Source organism: Microtus oregoni, unplaced genomic scaffold, assembly GCF_018167655.1.
Source record: "Microtus oregoni isolate MIOR12 unplaced genomic scaffold, Mior012 000053F_ref0000044, whole genome shotgun sequence".
In the NCBI taxonomy this organism is placed as follows: domain Eukaryota; kingdom Metazoa; phylum Chordata; class Mammalia; order Rodentia; family Cricetidae; genus Microtus; species Microtus oregoni.
This window is the reverse complement of record NW_024543829.1, coordinates 12,851,871-12,874,408: the sequence shown is the minus strand read 5'-3', so window position 1 is coordinate 12,874,408 and position 22,538 is coordinate 12,851,871. Positions and strand designations below refer to the sequence as shown.

Here is a 22,538-nt window from a genome sequence, read left to right as displayed (position 1 = left end):
GCTGCTGGTGGCCTATCCAGCAACCGTTCTGTAGCCACTATATATCCCTCTTCTCTTGGGCAGCAGCATCTACAGAAATGGAGATGCAGTTCCTAAGAAGTCTAGGTGTAGGCATTGATTAGCATCCAGATGATATGGTATAAGAGGAGGGCCACTTGTTTGTTCTGGCTTCCCAGAACCAAAATTATCACATAGAAACCATATTTGTTAAAACACTGCTTGGCCCATTAGCCCTGGCTTCTTATTGATTAACTCTTATATTAATTTAACCCATTTCTATTAATCTGTATATCACCACATGACAGTGGCTTATCGGCAATGTTCTGCATCTGAGTCTGGCGGCTCCATGGTGTCTGTTTCTTTCTGACTCCGCCCTTCTTTCTCCCAGCATTCAGTTCTGTCTTCCCTGCCTACCTAAGTTCTGCCCTATCACCAGGCCAAGGAAGCTTCTTTATTCATTAATGATAATTACAGCACACAGAGGAGACTCTCACATCAATGTTGTTCAGAACAACAGCTGAATATCACACAAAGTCATTTTATTGGTCTTTATTTTTGTGTCAAGTTAGAAAGTCCCATGTCAACAATGCAAATATGTTATTGTATAGTTTATCAGTGCTTCTGCCTCCCTTTGGTGACTGAAACTTAAACAATCAGATTTCAGTTCATTTTTTTTTACCATGGTTTTGGTTTATTCTTTTTATTTAATCTCATACAATACACTCCAAACACATCCTCCCCTCTCTTCATTCTTCCCAACCCCTCCACCTTCCCTCTCTTCCATATCCACTCCTTCTCCATTTCCCTTTAGAAAAGAGTAGGCCTCCCAGGAATATCAACCAAACCCAACATAACAAGATGCAAGAAGACTAGGCACAAACACTTATATCAAGACTGGACAAGGCAACCCAGTAGAAGGAAAAGGGTACCAAGAGCAGGCAAAAGAGTCAGAAACATCCCTACTCTTACTGTTAGGAATTCCATAAATAAATAAATAAATAAATAAGCAAGCAAACAAATCCAAGTTAAATAAACAACTATAACATATTTGCAGAGGACCTAGGTTAGACCCATGCGGGCTCTGTGACTGTCACTTCAGTCTCTGTGAGCTCCTATGACCCCTACTTAATTGAATCTGTGGGCCATGGTCTTCTGGTGTCCTCAGCCCCTCGGGCTCCCACAATCCTTCATCCTCCTATTCTGTGGGGTTCGTTGAGCACCTAATCTTTGGCTGTGGGTCTCTGTATCTGCTCTCATCAGCTGCTGAAGGAAGTCTCTCTAATGACCACTGGACAAGACACCAATCTATGAGTACAACAGAATATCATTAGGAATATTTGTTTGTTTGTATTGTTTGCTTCTTGGCAGTCAAGTTTGGTTCTACCCTAGGACTCTAGGCTATCCAGCGTCTGATTCCTGGGCAGCTCCATCTCATGGCACGGCCTCAAGTTTTTTTTTTTTTTATATATTCTTGCAAGATCATGACATAGGAAAAAAATTACTCATTACTCTTGTTTTAAAGATTTTATTTTATTTTTAGTTATGTGTATCTGTGTGTAGGTATGAAGGCATGAGTGCAGGTGTTTGCAAAGGCCAGAAAACAGCATTAAAATCCCTTAGAGCTAGAGTTATAGGCATTGAGTTCAGGGAACTGAACTCGGATCTTCTTCTTTGTCTTATTAATAGCTGAGCCATCTCTTCAGCTGCCTGATTGACTCTTGCAGGTCAGTAAACAGGTCTCACCTTCCCTATTTTTCTCAAGCTGCAATGCTCAACACTGAGAAATGAAACAGATCTTTGTTCCTGACCTAATGTACTCCTGGCAATCATACTTGATCTTACTCTGAAGCCAGTGTGGCAACAAAGGGCAGTGAGTAGAATGTGAATCCCGGAGACCTGTAGAGATAGAGGGGAGGTTAGTTAGGAAGCAGTCAGGAGATGAGTCTTCTCTTTGTTACTTTACATAGTCAGAACTTAGCTTTAAAATGGACTTCACTGAGGGTATGAACAATATAGTTCTGTTGTATAGACCTTTGAATTACATTTCTAGACTTTATACGTGCTACCCCGAAGGAGACATTAAGGGAAGGACAGGTAAATTATGTGAATGAAGATACTTAGGGTCTTTGAAATAGGGAGAATGGTATAGATATGAAGGTGATAATGGTTTTCAGTGCCCTCAAAGGGCTTGGAGTAGTAGTCTGAGTGGGCCAGGTGTGTATCAAACGAAAAACAAACCCATGGGTATTTTTGAATCCTCTTAAAGGGGCTGCTGCCTGCTGTGTGCATGAGAATACATTTCATGCTCCACTAAATATGCCACACTGTTGCACACTGCTGAGTCACAACATCTTACTCTTCATGTGCTCCTTTCAATCGTGATATTTGAACTTTTAAGCAATTTAATTCTTACATGTTTATACCCAACAGTGTAAAAGTCAGGAATGTTTGTCGTTTTTGGTAGAGTTGACCTTACATGGCCTGGGTGCTTCAGGATGTGTGAATAAGGCAGGCTATGGGGAAATTTTGCTGTAGGGAGTACAGGAGCCACCAACAAGGGCTTTTAGTTTCTTACATATACAAAAAATAGTAAGAAAGAGTGTCTATGACCAAGGATAAGTGTAAGAGAGATGGTAAGGTAAACTCACACACAACCAAGTAGCTTGGAGCCCAGCCTAGAGAGGCATGTATGAGTGGAGTTACATGGGGCACACATATGAAGTCAGGAGGCCGCTCCATGGATGGCTGTTCAACTTAGTCACCAAATTTATACTGTATTTGAATTTTTCTCTTTTTTTACTCATTCAGTCTTTATCATTTAATCTTATTTTTTCCTACCTTGGCTTCATCTTAAGAATCATACACAGTTGTTAACTCAAAACTTTCAGGCAGTCACCAGGTGCTAAAGTGGTAATTATTTCCTCTTAGAGAAGACATATCTCGTTTAATAATTTGTCAATATAGAGATCGGCTGTGGTTGAGGTGGTGAGTTTTCCTTAATTCTCCAAGAGCTATTAAAAGCAATGTAGTGGCATGAAGTGAATCCCCAGATGGAGTCACCCGTCAGTGTGAATTGTTGCACTCATCTTTGAGGTGCTATTTCTAGCCACCCTGTCTATCAGCAGCTGTGTACGAATTGTTTTAGATTTTAAAAATGTGCACAATTTGTTGATCTGTAGCCAGAGAATTCCAAGTGTGTTGTTTTAGGTCTGACCACTTCAGCCACAGGGCTGTTTGTACTTTTCTGCCCTGGAAGTCAGATGTAATTTTTGTCAGGCTTTTTTCCTTTCACTTCCTGAAGGACAGACACAGAGAAAACAATCTTTTACATCTCCGCAGTGATACCAACTTCATCGGGTTCACATGTCCTCGGGTCAGTACAAATCTTCTTCCTTGTGCTTCTGATGTGCCGGAGCTTTTGTTTTCCTTCTATATCCCCCAGGCTGGAAAAATGCTCTGTGTGTAAGAAGATGGGCTACTTTGGATAAATGCCCTTCTGTTTCTCTTACCCTGTTCTTCCTGCCTGAAACCCTGAGAAACATCCACCCTTGACAAAACCTTGGTCACTGACCACACAGACTTAGGAAGCTTTATCTCATGTGGCTTAGTGGAAGAAGCCGTACCATCAGCAGTTATAACCTTTAGAGGGTACCGGGAAAAGGAAATTTGAGTCATCCTGCTTTGTGTCAAGAGCATCTAGCAATCTTAAAATAATAAGACACTGGTAGACAGGAGAGACTCTCCACAGTTATGCAGAGTGGCCATCAAAATGCACCTTAGAAAATTTCAGTTTGTGAGCATGTGTGTCTTTAGTCTTTGAAGATTAATATTTTATGCATTCATTTTAAGAATACATTTATATAAAAATATTCTTGTGAAATATTGGCTCTGTGTACAATGCCATGTTTGCTTTGGCTTTGAGAAGACTCAGGCACATTACCTGCTGTGTGAATTATATTCATGAGAGAAAGGCTCATGTCATGGCTTTCACATACCAATTCCTCTCATCTGCCAGGATATACGAATGACTCTCACAGAAGACAGGCCCTCTGCAGTCTCTAAATAAGGCTGCAACCGTGATCATGAAGTCTGGGTAACTGGTTTTATTGCATGTGATGTCAATGTGACTGGAAGTACATCCTTACTACTAAAATTATGGGCATGAGAACTTGATTTTCTCAAACTCCACTGCTGTAGTTTCAATGCCAAAAGATTCCCTGCCCCTCCCCCGCCGCAAGCCATATATCTAGAGAATGGTCCTACTAGATGAGATAGCACCCTTATCAAGTAGAGCATAGTAAGAGGTCATGGGGAAAGGGAGGTATGGAGACCCAAGTCTCTTCTTTCTTTGTTGATTCCTGCTCACACTCACTGCTCAAACACCATCTATCACCCCACCAGAGGCCCAAAGCAATGGATCCACCTGGGATTATGAGCCCAAATTAAGACTTTCTTCTGTATAAGTCCCTCTTATCTTTATGTCAATTATTATTATGTTTTCGTGAGGGAAAGCGGATATTAGCATCCACTAGTCTTCAATGGTGAGTCTTGGGATTAAAATAAGATAACAGGGGATCATCTACACCTCAAGATAATCCACCCAGCTTCTTCCTTCTGAATTTCAAGCTGAAGACAATAGGACAGATTTCTGTTTGCTCTGTGTGTGTTGCTTCCCTGCTTCCTCCTGAACCTTTAGCCAGAAATCAAGTGTATTCTTTTGTCCCCAACAAATCTGAAGATAAAGTAGTCTCATTTGCCAAAGATGGAAGGGAATCTCAAGAATTTATAGGAACAATATGAAGCCCAAAGAAAATGTGGCTTACATAAGGACGTGACCTGAGTATGCACAGGCTTCTGGTTTACAGAACAGAATGCCCTGTCGTCCACCATGCTGTCTCATTCCCACTTCCCTCTTGATTCTTCACCAGCTGTTTGAGGTCTCCTCATTGTGTCATGCATTTTGTCTTATCTCTTCCCTGGAAACAGAACAAGGGATAGTTCCTGTTAATGTTGGGAGAAATCTTCAAAGACCTTACTGATATGGACTTTGTCTGAATCTCTCCTTTAAGGAAGGCTCAGAGCCATAGGATGGAAATCTTGGCAGATGTTCAACACAGATATATGCTGGCTGGTATCAGCTGACCCCTGAGATAACCAGGTGTTCTAATATGGACCACAATTTTCCCAACCAAAGAAATATCTGTGAATCACAGTACAAAGCATGAACATGTTTTCTAGCTTGTTTTAAAGTACTCTGCCCCCACATACAGTAAGTCCATAAGTTAAAGCAAGAGAGGATCCAAGGCCATTAGCCTCATACAATCACAGAATCAATGATAATGAATTTAGTCTTTTTTTTGCACCCTAGCATGTTTTACCATATTCAACTGAGCAGTGTGTTGTTGTTGGTTTTTCTTTTATTCTTTGACTCTTTTGGGAGGCCTGCCACCCAGCTCCCAAATAAATCACACATGGAGTCTTATTCTTTCTTATAAATGCCCAGCCTTAGCTTGGCTTATTTCTTGCCAGTTTTTCTTAACTTAAATTATCCTGTCTACCTTTTGCCTCTGGACTTTTATCTTTCTTATTTCTGGATACCTTTTCTTATTCCAGTGTGTGACTGTGTAGCTATGTATCTGACCCCCGGTGTCCTCCTCTTCTTGTTCTTTTACTTCTTCCCCCTTTTTCCAGATTTCTATTTGTTCTCTTTCCCTGCCTGCCTTGCCTATCCCTTCTCCTGCCTCACTATTGGCGGTTCAGCTCTTTATTAGACCATCAAGTGTTTAAGACAGGCAAAGAATCACAGCTTCACAGAGTTAAACAAATGCAGCATAAACAAAAGCAACACATCTTTACATTGTTAAACAAATGTTACAGAGCATAAACAAATGTAACACACTTCAAAATAATATTGTGCAATAGTATGGCTGACCCTGGTCATAAGTGAGTGACTTCCAAAGCTCATGCTATTTCTTTGTAGATGCCCCTCTGGTCTCAGTACCTGGCACACAAAGTGGATGGGTTTGACCTTTACATAGACATGAACACTGAGTTTTAGAGAGAGATGACGCTTTGCTCAGGTTTTGAGACATAAAGTTACAATCAAGTCAGCTTATTGTATAATATGGATAATTAAATTGTCATCTTCATGAGCTGTTTTGATGAATCAGAAAGAAAATACATGCAGGATTAGAGAGCCCAAAATTCAACCACAAACAAGCATTCCATGGAGGTGAGTTTCTGTGACTTCCATTTCCTTTGTTTTCTATAATGCAAATTAAACCATGATGAAAAGTAGATGAATTAGACTCCCGCTTGGTAACGGCTCAACTGAAGGCCTCCTCTCACTCTATCCATCTTTCAGATAGCCTGTTGTATGCACATCTCCTGGTAACACGAATTGGAGGGAGTAACATGACCTTCATTTGTTGACAGAGCACAGTGATGAATGTCTCAATTCAGGCAGGAATTGAATCTCTGTGGTGTAGGATGGCTCTGCTACCTGACTTGACCATACATCATCCACAGAAATTAACCCATCTTCACCACTGTCATTAGCATGGAAACAAGTGTCTGTTTAAAATCACCTTCAGATGAGAAGGATGAAGGCCCCACAAAGTGCCTATGGCAAATCCACTTCTGTAAGCACATTGCTGTTCACATGTTTAAGATGCTGTATGGCATTAATATGTTTGTGTATACATTTGTTTCTTAAATCAAAGTTGAACAGAAGCTAATGGCTTCATAGAAAAAGATAATGATTTCTAAATTAAAGAGCCAATGTTCTGTTTCACATCCATTCTTGTTCACTTTCATATGACTTTATGGGTCATCAAGTGTGTTAAATACAAAAATAATGATGTGGACTACATCTTTCACAGGTCCCATGGGTGATAGTAATATACCTTTGAAATCTCAAAAGCATTATCACTCACTGAAAAAATATAGACCATTGTAATTTAAAACAAAAATGAATTTGTTCACAAATGCAAACTATACCAACAAGATTTTGTTTTGTTCTTGTTGTTAAAGACAAAAATACTACTTTAGATTTTACTATTTTTAATACTGATAAATCAAATAATACTGATGAGCAGGTATTTGTAGATGTGATTTTTCTGTCCCACAGCCATTCAATCCCAAATAAACATACAAAGGCTTATATTAATTATAAACTCTTTGGCCTATTGTTCAGGGTTATTTTTCTTATTTGTGTTTTTTTTTATTTTTTTGGTTTTTTGAGACAGGGTTTCTCTGTATATCTTTGGCTGTCCTGGAACTCACTCGGTAGACCAGGTGGCATCAAACTCCTAGAGATCCTCCTGCCTCTGTCTCTTAAGTTCTGGAATTAAAGTTGTATACCACTACCGCCCGGCCTCTATGACAACTAGTGTGGCTACTGGGATTAAAGATGTGTGCCACCACTACCTGGTCTATACAGCTGACCAGTGTGGCTGTTTTACTCTCTGATCTTCAGGAAAGCTTTATTAAAATATCAATGAAATATCACTGCAGGTATAAAAGCCAAATACTAGCATATATGTCAAATCTTATATAAGGTAATATTGACATTCATATACAGTAAAACCAATATTTATACATTTGAGTGTTAACATAGATGAAGTATGATTCTTTTACAATTGACATGCTTGGGTTATAGAACTGTTTATTATCTAACAATGAGTCAATAAGAAGAATTTAAACTGTCCTAGCTCTTTCAAGCACAGAGGGATTTAGTTTAGTTTAGGGGTGTAATATAGTTCAAAGCCCGTGAAATAATAGTTAATGGTTACTAAACATATTTTTCTCACAATCTCTGTTAGTTTGAGAGGCCATGGTGGTCTCAAACAATGAGGTAGGTGAAGTTTGACTTCCTAGGACGGGACTAGTTAAGAGAATTAAGGGTTATATGCTTCTTCCTAGCCTCACAGCTCTGGGGAGCAACTTAGCAAGTTGTATGTCTATCCATAAAATAATGGAATGGAGGAGTGTTGGCTGGTCATGTGAATGACCAGGTAGCAGAAAGCCCTTTAAGACCAACCTATATTGGGTTTTGCACGAGAAAAAGGTCAGCTTTATTGAAATAAGGCAGATATTTGAGAGTTCTGACTATTGAAGCAGCTAGGGGCCATTACCTTGCAAATCTTTACAGAAATGCTGGAAAGCCTCCGAGAGCAGATCAGCCTTGTGACTACTTATGTTCAAAAACCCACAACGCACGGGAATAACAGCATTGTGCTAAGTGGTGTGCAGGAAGAAGCTTAAGCAGTGCTGGCAGAAGCTCCACCTGCAGCCCGCACGTCCATGTGACTACGGCCTCAAGGGAGTCAACAGCTTTCTATTCTCCTTTGTCTTTGAAATCTCACATAACTGAATCATGTTGTCGTACTCTAAACCTGCTGGGATAGACTCTAGGAAATGTAGTCCCCATGCTTTCAATTGCTATAATGCCAGAAAACATAATATGGTCAAAAGAAAGCCTCATATGTTTGGTGGCCCAGTTATAAGGGAATTTATAGGTCCCAATTTTTCTGAAAGAGTTGACCCAGAGTAATTATTAGCAGCTCTCTATTTCCACCTCAAAATTTTCCTGTTTTCAGCCTAAATGATATGCCTATCTACCTGTTATTAACATGATAAAACATGTCATTCATTTCCTTAGAAAACACTGAAGTTGGACTAAGTGATAATCATTTTGTTAAGCACCAAGCACAGTGGTGAACAAGCTACACTTGTTCCTGGTCTTTGTGAAACTTAGAGTCGTCTTAGTAGATAAATAGACCTACATAAAAGGGATCAAATACAGAGATGCCGTAGAGGAGACTTATTTGAAGAGGCTGAGGAATCAAGTTTTATTGGTCTTAATAACCAATTAGCATAGTAGTTAAGCCCATTGGACACCCTAGGTTTGAAAACTAGCTCCATGTCCTAGAGCAGTTGTTCTCAACCTTCCTAATGTGGTGATCATTTAATACACACTTCCTCATGTTCTGGTGATCCCTAGCCATAAAAATTTTTGTTGCTATTTCACAACTGTATTTTTGTTACTATGATGAATCATAATGTAAATATTTTTGGAGACAGATGTTTGCCAATGGGGTCGCAACCCACAGGAGGAGAACTGCTGTCCTAGAGCCTATAGTATCAGGATTTTCACTATGATAATATAGCTTATTTATGGACTATTCTAAGTAACTAACTAATATATGTTTCCATTTACTGGTCTTTTAAGTGGGGATCATAATAATACTTATAAGATTTCTTAAAATAAAATATCAGTTATAAGACTGTCATAGCTGGGCAGTGGTGGCGCAAGCCTTTAATCCCAGCACTCAGGGGGCAGAGGCAGGTAGATCTCCATGAGTCTGAGGTCAGCCTGGTCTACGAAGTGAGTTCCAGGACAGTCAGGGTTGTTACACAGAGAAACTCTGTCTTGTAAAATAAAAACAAACAAACACTGTCATAAAAATTAAGTGCACAAAATCTTATATATCTTATGAGTGCCTAACATAATATATACTTGGCAAATATATGAAAAAGACAAATCTAATTTTTTTTTGCAATTTAGTACTATTGGTGAAGTGTGGAAGAAACTCTCAGGTTTCTGACTTGAGTGTTATGATGGACAGTTGTGTAAAATAGTAAATGCAAAGAAAGATGATTTGTACTGAGGAAAGAATGCATTTACTTGGATTAATAAAATAATAAACACAAATGTTAAAGGGTCAAAAGGGTTAAATGAATTTGGTTTGTATATATGGGCTTTGAGGGACTGTGTGGAAATGGTGTCTCTTAGACAGCTCAATATTTGAATCTGGGGCTCAGAGTTCTGACCATTTCATAATACAAAATGTTTTCAAGTCGATTTCAAAAGTCCCCACAATCTTTAACAGTTCCAATCTTGTTTTAAAAGTCTAAGTCTCTTTAGAGACTCAAGGCAATGTTTTAACTGCAAGCATCTCTAAAATAAAAAAGGGAAATATACATCTCCAATCTGGAGCATCACAGAATAAACATTCCCATTCCAGAAGGAATGCTTGGCATGATTAGATCAAAGAAAGACTGAATGCCAGTAGGGCAAATGCCATTTCCTGCATCTATGTTCAATGTCTGGAGCTTGTGATAAAATGACCTTGTCTCAAAGGGACTGGGTAGCCACTTTTCCCAGATCCGCTGCCTGCAGCACACAGAGCCCCTGTCTTGGGCAGGGTTCTCTCCTAACATTCAGATTTCCTCAACATCAGCATCCTCAGCATCCCACGGCCCTCCCATCTCCAGTGTCCTGGAGGTCTCCCTTGCGGTTTATGCTTCTCCTTCACAGTTTCATAGAGTGGCCTCCTCTCAGGTACTCATAGCAGAGACTATAAACCAACCACACATTGCCTGGACACAATAGATCTCTGGAAACATGATGCAAGACTCTATGGTCTCCCTCAGCAATACTCATAACCCCTCAATCTTGTATATTTCATGCCTGCAAAATTGGTACTATGTAAATAATGCTGCCAAGTTCTGCTGCCAGCTCAGGATGGAGCCTGTTCCCCATGGCCCACAGTTGCATCAGCTTGTGTGTGCTAACCTTGAAGAAGCATTTCCCTAGAAAATTGCATTTAAAGAACAGGCAACACTTTCAATGGCAACAACACCACTTTTCAGTGTCAATTTTCAGTATTAGTTGCTTGCCTTCTTTCTGTGATCAAATATCAAAATAATAATAATAATAATAATAATAATAATATAAAGAAACAAAACAAAATTTTAAAACCCACCGATTTGTAACAGGAAGAGTTTATGTTGGCTCGTGGTTTCAGTGGATATAGTCCTTCTGAGCAGGGAGGCATGGTGCCAATAACATGAGGCAATTGGCCACAGTGCCTATGAAGTCAGGAAGCAGAGACACAACAGTCACTGCTCAGCTTCTTTTCTCCTCTTTATTCAGTCCATGACTACTGCTCATGGGATGGTGCTGTAGGCCACGGGGTGGTGCTTTAGCCCACAAGGTGGTGTTGTAGTCCACAGGATGGTGCTGCAGCTCCTGGCATGGTGCTGCAGCCCACAAGGTGGTGCTGTAGTCCACAGGATGGTGTTGTAGACCACGGGGTGGTGCTGTAGCCCACGGGATGGTGCTGTAGGCCATGGTGTGGTACTGTAACCCACCGTGCTGCCTACATTCAGGACAGATCTTCCCATCTCAGTTAATCTGATCTTAAACAGATCATGGAGATGCCTAGATATTTGTTTCATGGTAATTAAATCCTTCTAGTTGACTATCAAAATTAACCCTCACATGAAGGGAGCAGTCTGATCAAATCAGTAAGGGTAGAGGTGTGAGAATGAGGTAGGCTGACAGGTGGATCTTGAAATTCTCATCTTTCATTTGGGGCATTTTGCTTTGAACCAAAGGGTTTACTTTCTTTTAAAATGGAACATATTCGATCATTTGAGCTCAGAGTCACACAAAAAATTTGAAGGCTGGTAAGGGTGTTAGATTACATGACCTTCAAAATCCTTTCTACAGTATTTGTTTCTCTGTGGTTTCTATTTAATAACTACGCAGGTTGAGTTTTTTTTTAGTCATAGACTGGTTTCATTAGAGCACAAAATCAGTCACCTTAACGAATCTAAGTTTAAATTTGATTTTATCATGCAAGTCTTAGGTAAAATATAGTAGTTTAGAGATCAAAATGTCCACTCACACAGAATGTAGAAAAGAATAGGAGCCTCAACTTTTTAGTTTCATAAGTACTACTTTCCTTTAAGATTTATTTTGTGATTGATTCCTCTGTTTAACCAGTTGTGTATTCTAAGCTTCACTTGGTAATTTTGACTAATTTTATTTCAGGCCTGTTTCTAGCTTCTCACCCAAAATAGTGATTAAATAATGAGGTCATGACATTAGAAAGGGGTTTACTGAATGATAATTGCTTTCAAAGATTTGGACACTTCCCCCGAGGGTCCTGGCAGGTTTATTGAGTAGAACAGAGTTAACTTGCTACTAGTAGAGTAAGGTAGGCCATCATCTGGAAATAGTCTACACGAGGAACACCTGGTCTTGTTTATGAAAGGTCCCAGGGTTCTCATCACTCACCTCCAGTCCTGCTAGGGCATGAGAGGACTAGAATTTATAACCGAGTCTTAAGTCTGTATTGTAGCCTTTCATCTAGGGTTGTCTGTTTGGAAAGTCTCTTCAAATGTTTTCTTAGCTTCAAGGGAAAAACCTCTCCCAGAGATACCTCAATCTTGATTTAAAAAAAAAAAAGAGAAAAAGAAAAAAAGAGAAAAAAGAAAACACACACACACACGAAGTCAACTTTTAGTTTCTTCTCCACCAATTAAGGGCCCTTTAGCAGGGTACATTGAAGCTCATAAAGCTGCTTGTGTTGTTTTATTGGAAAACTCACTTCAGCTAGAAGAGTCAAAGTTTTCATATAGACAGACCCTAGGGAGCTAGAAAAAAGTTATTTTTTCTCCAAAGAGTTCACGTCCTGTAATTTCATTTTCTTCTGGCTTTGACCACACTCAGATTCTTGCCGACTGGATTGGGTAACACTGCCTGTCCATTTCTCTTAGGACATTGCCGTCTGTTGTTCCTAGTGAATTAGAAATTTCCAGATTATTGTCGTCACTGTGTTTTTAATCCTTGTTTTTACAGCCTTTTCACAATCATATTAAAAGATTAGATTTCCTTAATTCCAACTAGTGAATTGAAAGATGAACCTTTGACACTAGAGTAGATTTCAAAGATACAATCCTCATTTCAATGAATATATCATAGAGCTCTTCTAACTTCAGAAACATCCCGTGTGAAAACACAAGGTTTGGGGGAATTGGAGAGCTGTGGCAGCCATTTCACCTGCTAACTGTGGGTCTCACTCATTACTCAATATTTACCCATCTGTTCCTCATTAACACAGCTGACTCATAGTTGCTGACAGTGGTACTAAGTCTTAGGTTGTTTAGACAAAGGGCCATGAAGACTAACTGGTGGTAGTTGCATTTGAGTTTGAAGAGCAATCATTTATTATAGCTTTGGGATATCTTACAAAAGGCTTTCAACCTTTAACTCTGAGTAAATTGAATTCCAAATTGAGAAATGCAATAATGGTATCTTATGAAGTCCCCATCACCCCCATTCTTCTTATTCCCCAACCTCCACCCTCTCTCTGTTTCCCACCCGAGTCTTCCATTCCCTTGTACTGTTCAACTATATATGTTTTTGTCTATCTTTGTGTGCCATGCTGGCCTAATTACTGTGGGATGCTATGACTGAAGGGGAAAATAATGTAAGTATTCTTAAGTCTTAATCCACACAAAATCACAACAGCTGTTTGCCACCAGTTCAGATAAAAAGCCACACGCTTGTGGTTCAGTGGGAGATCCAATCTCAGGGCAATAAAAGGAGAGGAGTAGATGGAGTCATCTGATAGTCTGCTCTGACTTTGAATGCACATACATACTGACATGCATGCATCACACATATATACATAGAGCACCCTCTCCCACACACGAATAAACAAACAAGAATAGGGAGCTGAGGGTGTAGTTCAGTGTTTTAGTGTATAAATTATAATGCACAGGGCCTGATCTTAATCCCCAACCCTATATATAAACAACAATTTAAAATATAAACATTAAGTGTTTATAAAATAGTAGTATATGGTGGAGCAAGAATGTGCATATACAAAAGAGAACCAATTTAAATTATTAGAAATAAAAATATATAGCAATTTTAATGTTTTTATTTAAAAATATTTATTTTATATATCTCCTTATTGAGAATTCCATACACACACGCAATGTATTTTTGTCATATTCACCCTGATACTCAACTTTCCCAGGCATTTTCACCTCCCTCTCCTATTTTTTTCTTTTATGTATATTTTTAATTGCTTTTATTGCACTATATTCATTTCTCTGCTTCCTTCCCTTCCTACCCTCCCCCCTTTACCTTCTTCCATGACCCTCACTCTCCCAATTTACTCAAGAGATCTTGTCTTTTTCTCCTTCCTATTTAGATTCCTGTATATCTTTCTTAGAGCCCTCTTTGTTGTCTAGGTTCTCTGGGGTTGTGGATTGTAGGCTGGCTTTTCTTAGCTTTAAGTCTAAAAGTCACTTATGAATGAGAACATATTTTATTTGTCTTTCTGGGTCTGGGTTATCTCACTCTTCACCAACCCCACATCGGACAGAGGACTGATCTCTAAAATATACAAAGAACTCAAGAAACTTGACATCAAAAGAACAAATAATCCAATAAAAATATAGGGTACAGACCTAAACAGAGAACTCTCAACAGACAAATCACAGTTTATATTTTTAAGAACTCTTAGTAGAAAGAATAAATAATAGTTTATTTTAAAAAAGAGAATATAAAGGGGAGACTTTATAAATTGTATCTTAGAAATAAGAAATTTGTCAAGGTAAGTTAAAGAAAAGAGAATGATTGAAGACGTATGACATCTTTGAAGCATAAATTCTGTTGTCTTCTGCAAACAATCCTAGTGGAAGAAAACTGCTGAGTGCTCTCTGGAATTAAAGCAGGTAACTGGTTGCTTTACCTGTTTGACATTTTTAGACCACTGTGGCCAAGACCATCTAAGCAACATAACCAGAAATGTTTTCTCTGGCAGTGCAGGTATCCTCATGATATATTTTTGGGAAACCTGAAACCCTTCATTCTCCCAAGACACAAAACTTACTTGCCTCTTATGAGTACCCTGTGAATATTCTGTTGCCATAATTTAGGCTTCTCAATTGGCTCAATAGGACATAGCTAAGGATCATTTCCTCTTTACCTTCCTGTTTTTCCTCAAAGTAGACATTGCTTCTACTTTTTAACTTTGCAAAGATGGCAGAGTGAGCTTTCCATAGTTTTCATAACAGACCCTACAGAAGGCCTGACTTTGCCAGTCTTCAGGAAAGTCCTTCATGCTATAGACCAGCTTCTTTGCCTGTAAAATCCCCAAGGGAAGTCCTCCAAGGTTTCCAAGTCAGAAGAAAGCCAGTAGGTCATACTGAGGTACCTAAAGAAGAAACACTATCCCATGCTCATGGATCACTAGGATTCACACAGTAATCATTGCCATCCTACCAAAAACAATCCACAGATTCAACGCAATCCCCATAAAATTCCAACACAATCCTTTACAGACTTTGAAATGGCAACTTCATATGGAAACAAAAAAACAAAAAAAAAAAAACAAGGATAGTTCAAACAACCCTGTAAAAAAAAAAAACTGTACAAGGTATCATCATCTATGATTGCAAATTGTACTACAGAGATATATTAATAAAAATTCTGTATGGTATTGGCACAAAACAAAAAAAAAAAAACAAAAAAAAAGAAGAAACACTTTGACAACAAAAGCTATTTATTTCACTCAACTCTTGCTAGAGAAACCATCTTTGTTAACTCAGCATGAATTAACACCTTATATGTGGTAGAAGATCTAGGGAAACAGAACCAAAAAGTGAAGCAGAACAGAAAGGCTGTGGAAAGCTAGGTACCATGGGTGAAGTCTTACAGACAGTGGTTCAGTCTTTACTGTGAAGTCTGTGCTGGAAGTTTTGCCTGTAGGCACCACATCAATACAGTGAAGATAATCAAGCACCCCAAATTTGAGAAAATTAGTGGGAAAATCATTTAAACCATGAATAGTTTTGGTATTGCTAATATGAAGATTTGTTTTAGGTAAGTGAAATTCAGTGATTCTGACTTTATTTCCCAGAATTCTACACAGTATATATGTCTATTGGCTGAAAATCTTGACTCTTGCTTGATCTATAACTACCCCTGATGCTCTTGATCATTAGATCCCACTGTGGGGTTATCTTAAACTCCTGTCCTAGAGTGTTTTCTGATGCTGTGATAAAATACTGATCAAAACCTTCCCTTCTTGGGAAAGGAAGGGTTTATTTAGCTTATACATCCTGATCATAGTTGTCATTGAAGGGAGACAAGGCGGGAAGTTAAAAAGAGTGGAAACCTGGAGGCAGGAACAGAAGCAGAAAACATGCATGCAGGAGTGCTGCCTGTTGGCGTGGTCACCTGACTAGAGATGGCACTGCCCAGAGCAGTCTATAACCTCCTACATTAATTACTAATCAAGAAAATGTTCTACAGACCTGCCTATAGGCCAATGTATTGGAGGTATTTTTTTGAATTGAGGTTTCCTCTTCCCAGATGACTTTAATTTGTATCAGGTTACCAAAAAAAATATATGTATATATATAACCAGCATAACTCCATAGTGAGTATGAACGCACACTAACATCTCTGCTTGTAATGTGGGCTTTTGTATCGAATTTCTCACTGTGCTAGACCAAGCAGGGGTTAAAAATATATTTTCATTGCTAGGGGAACATGCATGGTACATCTACCTAGAACCTCAAATTCTCCTCGACACTGTTTTGTTTTCTTCTTGACTATCGTCACTATTATACAAGATTGTAGTCATCTTTTCTAATTGTGCTTAGGAAACAGTGATAATAAATTTTGAACCTTAGAGGTAGAATTACCCTTTGGATTTAACCATCTTTTTGTTTGATTATCCAGTCTATTTTCATTATGTCAGAACAAAAAGAGGCCCTCTGAAGCATTAAGAGGAAGAATGAGCATAAATTGCAGCTAGGAAATTCACAAAACTTAATTTGAAATACACAAAGGAACTCCAATGACGTTATAAACAATAATATCCTCAATATGTAAATTATTTAAATAAATGAGGAAGAAAGAAGCCCCCAGAGTGCAGTGACTAAATTTTAAAAATGCCTCAAATATAAAAGGCTTAAGAAAGTCTAATATTTTATATTTCAGCAGCTTTTGACTAAACACATACAACTTAAAGTAATTAAATAACATTTTAGCCTTGGAAATTAGTGATATTTTAAAAGGGCAAGAGGATCTTGGTATGCACAGCAAAAATGCATTTTCATATACTGTGGAAAAATAATTTGAAAAGAAATTTGGCAACATTTATCAAGAGCTATAAAGTGCCCTTTGGCCACTTTACTTCCCATAATCTAGCCTCAAAGGAAAATTCAATACCTGAAAAATTCAAAGAATGGTGTTATGTCGTAACACCAAAACTGAGAAATAATGGCCAGACTGCTTACACTCTTGCCAGCATCATGCAATAGTTCCCTTTACCAACATCCTCGCCAACATGTTTATTACTTGTTTTCTTATTAAAAGCCACTGACTAGAGATGGGGTACCAGTGTAGACGTAATCTGCATCTCTTATGGCTAACGATGCCAACCAGTTCTGCATGCATTTATTGGCCAAATGTTCTTCATCTTTAAGAACAATCTGCTTACTTCATCAGCCCATTTATTGATTTGACTGCTTTGTTTTCAAAGTCAGAAAAAGAAGAAGTACATATTTTCTCTTTTTTGTGAATCCTAGATTTTATACATAAGGGATGGAAATGGAGAGAAACAAAGAGAGCTAGGGATGGGGTGGTCAGAGAAGAGGAGAGAGGGAGGAATACGGTCATCTTAATGATATGATTACATGTAAATGGCCTTGTGAAACATAACGGCATACTGAATGTATGCCAAAAATTGTATTAAAATAAAATTTTAAATTATAAACAAATAAATACTGTAGCAGTTGAAGAGTTCTATTTTCCTTTATCCTTACAATGGAATATTTCACAGAAAAAATTCAATGGAAGTTTAAGGAAGCCAAAAAGATGGGAAGTAAAACAGAAAAAAATATACATGCATAATTGATCAAATTTGAAAAACTAAAGGAAAATTAGAAAAAAGCTGAAGAAAAATAAAAAAATTAACAAAAAATTATCTTATTAATAGATATTTGATAAATTTCTGTATTTTATGAATAATGTTTCTTTTCTTTTTTAAATGGCACATTAAGTTTAAAATCGTGTGTGTGTGTGTGTGTGTGCGTGCATGCATTCTTTCTATCATTTGGGTCCTGGGGATCAAGTTCAGGTCATCAGACTTGGTGGCAAGCACCTTAGCCTGCTGTGCTGTCTCATGGCCCAATAATATTTCTATCTTGAGATCAGAGGTAATTTTATTTTTTAATAAAAATACAATCAGAATTAAATCTTATCAGGCTAGGGTTTTGATGGAGTGAGCCTATTGGCTTTCCCATAGTAACTGAGTATTTATTTTCATCCCATGTATACTGCTTTGAACAACAAAGAATATTTCTCCTAAGTTAACATTTCATAGTGTAAGAAAGATGGCCAAAACGTTTTCTTGAATATCTTAGATTCTAAACTACTCTCAGCAAGGTTTTGATGACTTTAACATGTTAGCTTTGTACAAATGGCGCTGATTGCAAACCAGTCCTCAATGGGGTGAAATCTAAGTGTGTGGGGGTGAGTGTGTATCTGTGCTCTGTCTTTTGTTCTGCTGATTGCGCTTCAGTTTGCAATCACATGGGATTAATTTTCCTACTCCGGATGCATAAACACACATTGTTCTGCTGAAAATAAATTGGAACCCAGAATGAAATGAGCAATGCCTGCTTGCCTCTTTTGTACGGCCCGTTGAATGTGCTTAGAGTGGTCACCAGAATGCATGTCTCCTTTGCAGTACGATGGAGTAGGAAGCAGAGGCTAGCCACACAGTTGCTTCAGCCTTCCTCGCTCAGCCAGCTGTATCTGCTGCAGCCTGAGGACCTTGAACCTGTGGCGATATCAGCAGTTGTTTGTGCTTGCCAGAAGGCCTTCAGAACTACAGTGAGGAAGCGATTTTGAAAACAAGACTAGTTAAACTTAATATAAGCAATAAGATGATAATTGAACTGGGATTTTAAGCACACTAAAACCCAGGCAGTCTCTTTGAGTCTCTTCCAGCATATATCCTACTGTGTCTTCGATTTACCTAAATGCAATTCAAAATCAGTGTAAGGAACTTGAATGCAGCCAACACTCTCCAAGGGTTCTGAGATTCTCTTTTGTAGTCATTAAATAGTCAAAAATTATCCATTGTGCATAGGTGTGCAGGGAAATAAAACCTGTGAAAGCACATTCACAGTTATTTAAATATTTGTGCTTTTGAAAAGATTCTGGGTCTGAATGCTTAGTGTGAACCACAGTTCAGCTAAATGTAACTGATTCCTATATTTCTCCATTTCTTAGAATCCTTGGAAGCATGCAAGGTAAGGCAATGTTTTTAACCTCCTTATTAAGATGTAAATACTGGATTCTTGATTGCTCACTTACAACCTTGCTGGCATCCAGGAGGACCCAGGTGTACTGGATGGCTTCTCTGGTCACAGAGCAGCAGTGAGGCTTAGAAACTAACAGGCTCTGAAGGGAGCCTTTTGTTACCTGAGTTCTGCAGCAGGTTGCTGACTCATTCTCTCTCCTAGAGCAGCTGAAACTGGTCTTTCAACTAAATAGAGTTCATGTGGGCAAAGATTCTTTTTTCAGTTTGGCAACCTATGTGTGTGGGGAGGGGGTCATTACAAACTAACAGGAAGGCATAAAAATGCTTTATGAACAAAACATACAATGGAGAAAAGCATATGCACCCTCAGTAATTAAAAAGCACACTACTGTTCCCAGGCCACCTCTCCTGTTCCTCCAAAAGTTTGTTTCAAGTTTTCTTTTCTAGAACTCCATTCTGTCCCCAGGTCACCAACGCTTTAACAGCTGGTTCTGGGATCAGAGAGATTTCTACTAGAGAGGCACCAGCGGCCATTTCAGTCGGGGTTTTACATACAACTTTCGTGTGACTTCATTTTTGGCATCTGACTGTTTCCACAGAAACAATTCCATGTATGTTTTTCAGTAGTACTTGAGTGCTAGTGTCTTCCCAAGATGACCCTGGCAGCCGATAAAACAGGTCTACCCTGTGGAAATGCCACCGCTATGCCTGGGAGAGAATGACAGGTCCACATGCCTCTGAAAACTTGCTGCCTTCTGACTCACAGTTTATTTTCCACAACGTGGCTGTTTTCAAAACTGCCATGCCCATATCCTGCTGATGGAAGATGATGATATAGCAAATCAAGATGGGGGACATCATGAGACAGCTTGACACTGTCCTCAGAAAAAAACTTTTACTTATTCAAATACCAGAGCAAAGGATTGTTTTGAAAATGACAATATGTGTAAATTTTCAGAGTGGGTCATGATTTAGCTGCAAACCCAGGCAGCTAGAACATAGCTTTGCCTTCCATTGCCAGGCGGTCTAATTCCTGAACTTCTCTCTGAGCACAGCATGCATTCCTAGATAAGAGAAGAAATTGCTATTGTTTATTATAAGGCAAGGCTATTTTTTTCTTATTCAGAACTTTGGGGGAATAAAGCAAATGTTTTAATGCTGTAAATAAATAGACTGTGAGATTCTGGCATAAGTTATTTATTTGACATTGCCTTTGGGCTATAAGGCACAAAAAACTCACTCTGGTTCTATTATTTAATACTAGCATAATAAAATAGTCTGTCTAAGATTAGATTCAGCCCATTGACTGAATGTAGTCCATGATCAAGGCTCACAAATGACTAAATGAACACAGATGCTGAATGGAAGCACTTGAACATGTATGTTGGGACACAGGGATGAGAACCGGCTGCCTCCCAAGGCTGGAGAAAATGACCTGACATCACCCTCAATGCCAGTTGTCCACTGAAGAATTTAAAGATGAAATTATTCTCTCTGAATAATTTGATGTATTCTGCTATTGATCCCCCAGAGTGTAGAAATAAATTGAAGCAACACAGCAGTGAATCAAGCCCAGGAGTGCCAAGGAACTGGAACCCATAGCTAATAATAATGTGGTGATTTATGCTTGGACAATTGGGGGAGCTGTGTTTGTACAAAATGTGGACAATGTACCACATGGCTGGGGTGAATGCTAGGCCAAAGAACAGCTCTTCCCTTGCCCTGTGTTCCCTGTTTTTCAGTGCTGTGAGTAGCCCAGGCTCCAGTTTTTCTTATTGGAATCTCCTGAGTATTTATCTGATAAATTTGTCACCATTTTCCTCCACAAGAGTTTCCCACTGTCTCCAAGTAGGTCATCCCCAGACAACCGCGCACATAAAGAGGACACCTATGAAATGAAGGCTCAGACCAGGACTTCACATGGAATGGCCTGAACTCACATTCTATTTCTGTCTGTTGGGATGGATGTGATGATGAAAGTGAGTTGCTTTGTCTCACGAGGCTCAGGTTATTGAGCTGAAGTGGGAAGACTAATCAAACCTTCATTTCATAACTGAATATCTTTGTCTTATATTGTTCTGCTCTCGTGAAGCTCGGTGGGACTCCTTGGGAGTTTGTTTGGCTTGAATTTGTGTCTGCAGTGCTTATGAGGACTTTTTTCACTGCTGACCTTGTTGTCTGAGGCTTGGGTCATGTGCAGCCCTTCCTACGATGCTATGGGTCTAATGTCCCAATGTTGGGGCAGAGTGCTTTCATCTCCCTTGTAGGGTCTGCCCAGGCACTTTGCATTGCCAGCTTCTGCATGGCTGGCTGCTGTTTTGCTCTGTCCTCACCAACTGTGCTAGTCTGGGCAGCCACAGTGCATCTGTTGATACCTCAGAGGCCTGGCCAGGCTGGCACCTCATCTCAGGGTTCTTTGATTATGTCCTCAACCAGTTTCAGCCTTTTTTCTACTAGACTCCAAAGACTTTCCATATCTCATCCACAGCACATCTAATTTTTCCTTCTTGTGGAAAGAGGATGTAAGATCTAAGACATGAGTGTGGCTTCCTGACAGTTGCTCCAAGCAGGGCTCTAGGGAACAGAAGTGTAGGAGGTTGCAGGAAGGTGTCCACTTCTTTTTAAAGTTTAAAGCAGTGTTGTGTAGTCAGTCTGGGAGTTAATCATCTACGATAATGGTCTTCATTCTGTAGATTGTTTTAAAATACCAGTTTGCCACCTGTCTTTCATGATTTTAAATAGACCTTCAGCATTTCTGCATCATATTTATATCATATCTCAAGTCATTCTGCTCTATGGATTTTCTTTCTCCCTAAGCCATGGTTATTTATTGATGCATTTATTCATTCAGTCAGTCTGATGAAGAACCCTACTAAATTGGAAAGTTGCCCTGAAAACTCAAAGGCATTAGAAGTAGTTACAATAGGGACACATGAAGAGGATGCTCTACCTGCTATGGTTACCTAACGATCTAACACTGGCATCTCAGTACATGTGAAGGATTTGCAGCTTGGGACTGAGGAAATAACTCAGTCGCTAAACTGTTTTCATTGCAAGAACGAGGAAATGAGTTAGAAGCTCAGAATAATGAGAAAAAAGAACTTGGCATCAATTGCAATAATGGGACTGGAGAGGTAGAGGCAGGAAGATGTTAGCCTACTTGGTAAGTTCCATGCCAGTAGAAGGCCTGTCTCAAGACAAAACAATAACAAAAACAGGGTTCAGCTAGATCACTCAGTGGGTAGGTGCTTGCTTCCAAGAATGATGATTGATTTTGATCCTGAGGACCCACATGGTAGTAGGAGAGAGGTGATTCCCAAAAGTTGTTCTCTGATTTCCACACATACACTGTAATGTATGCATGCCTACACACAAACATACACACATATA

General features: G+C 39.1%; 1 protein-coding gene across 5 annotated transcripts in view; it reads left to right on the top strand.

Annotated features, from left to right (window-relative positions):
- Cpq (carboxypeptidase Q) overlaps positions 1-22,538 on the top strand; it is a 357,049-nt gene that overhangs the window by 214,535 nt on the left and 119,976 nt on the right. The gene's annotated exons all lie outside the window — the stretch shown is intronic.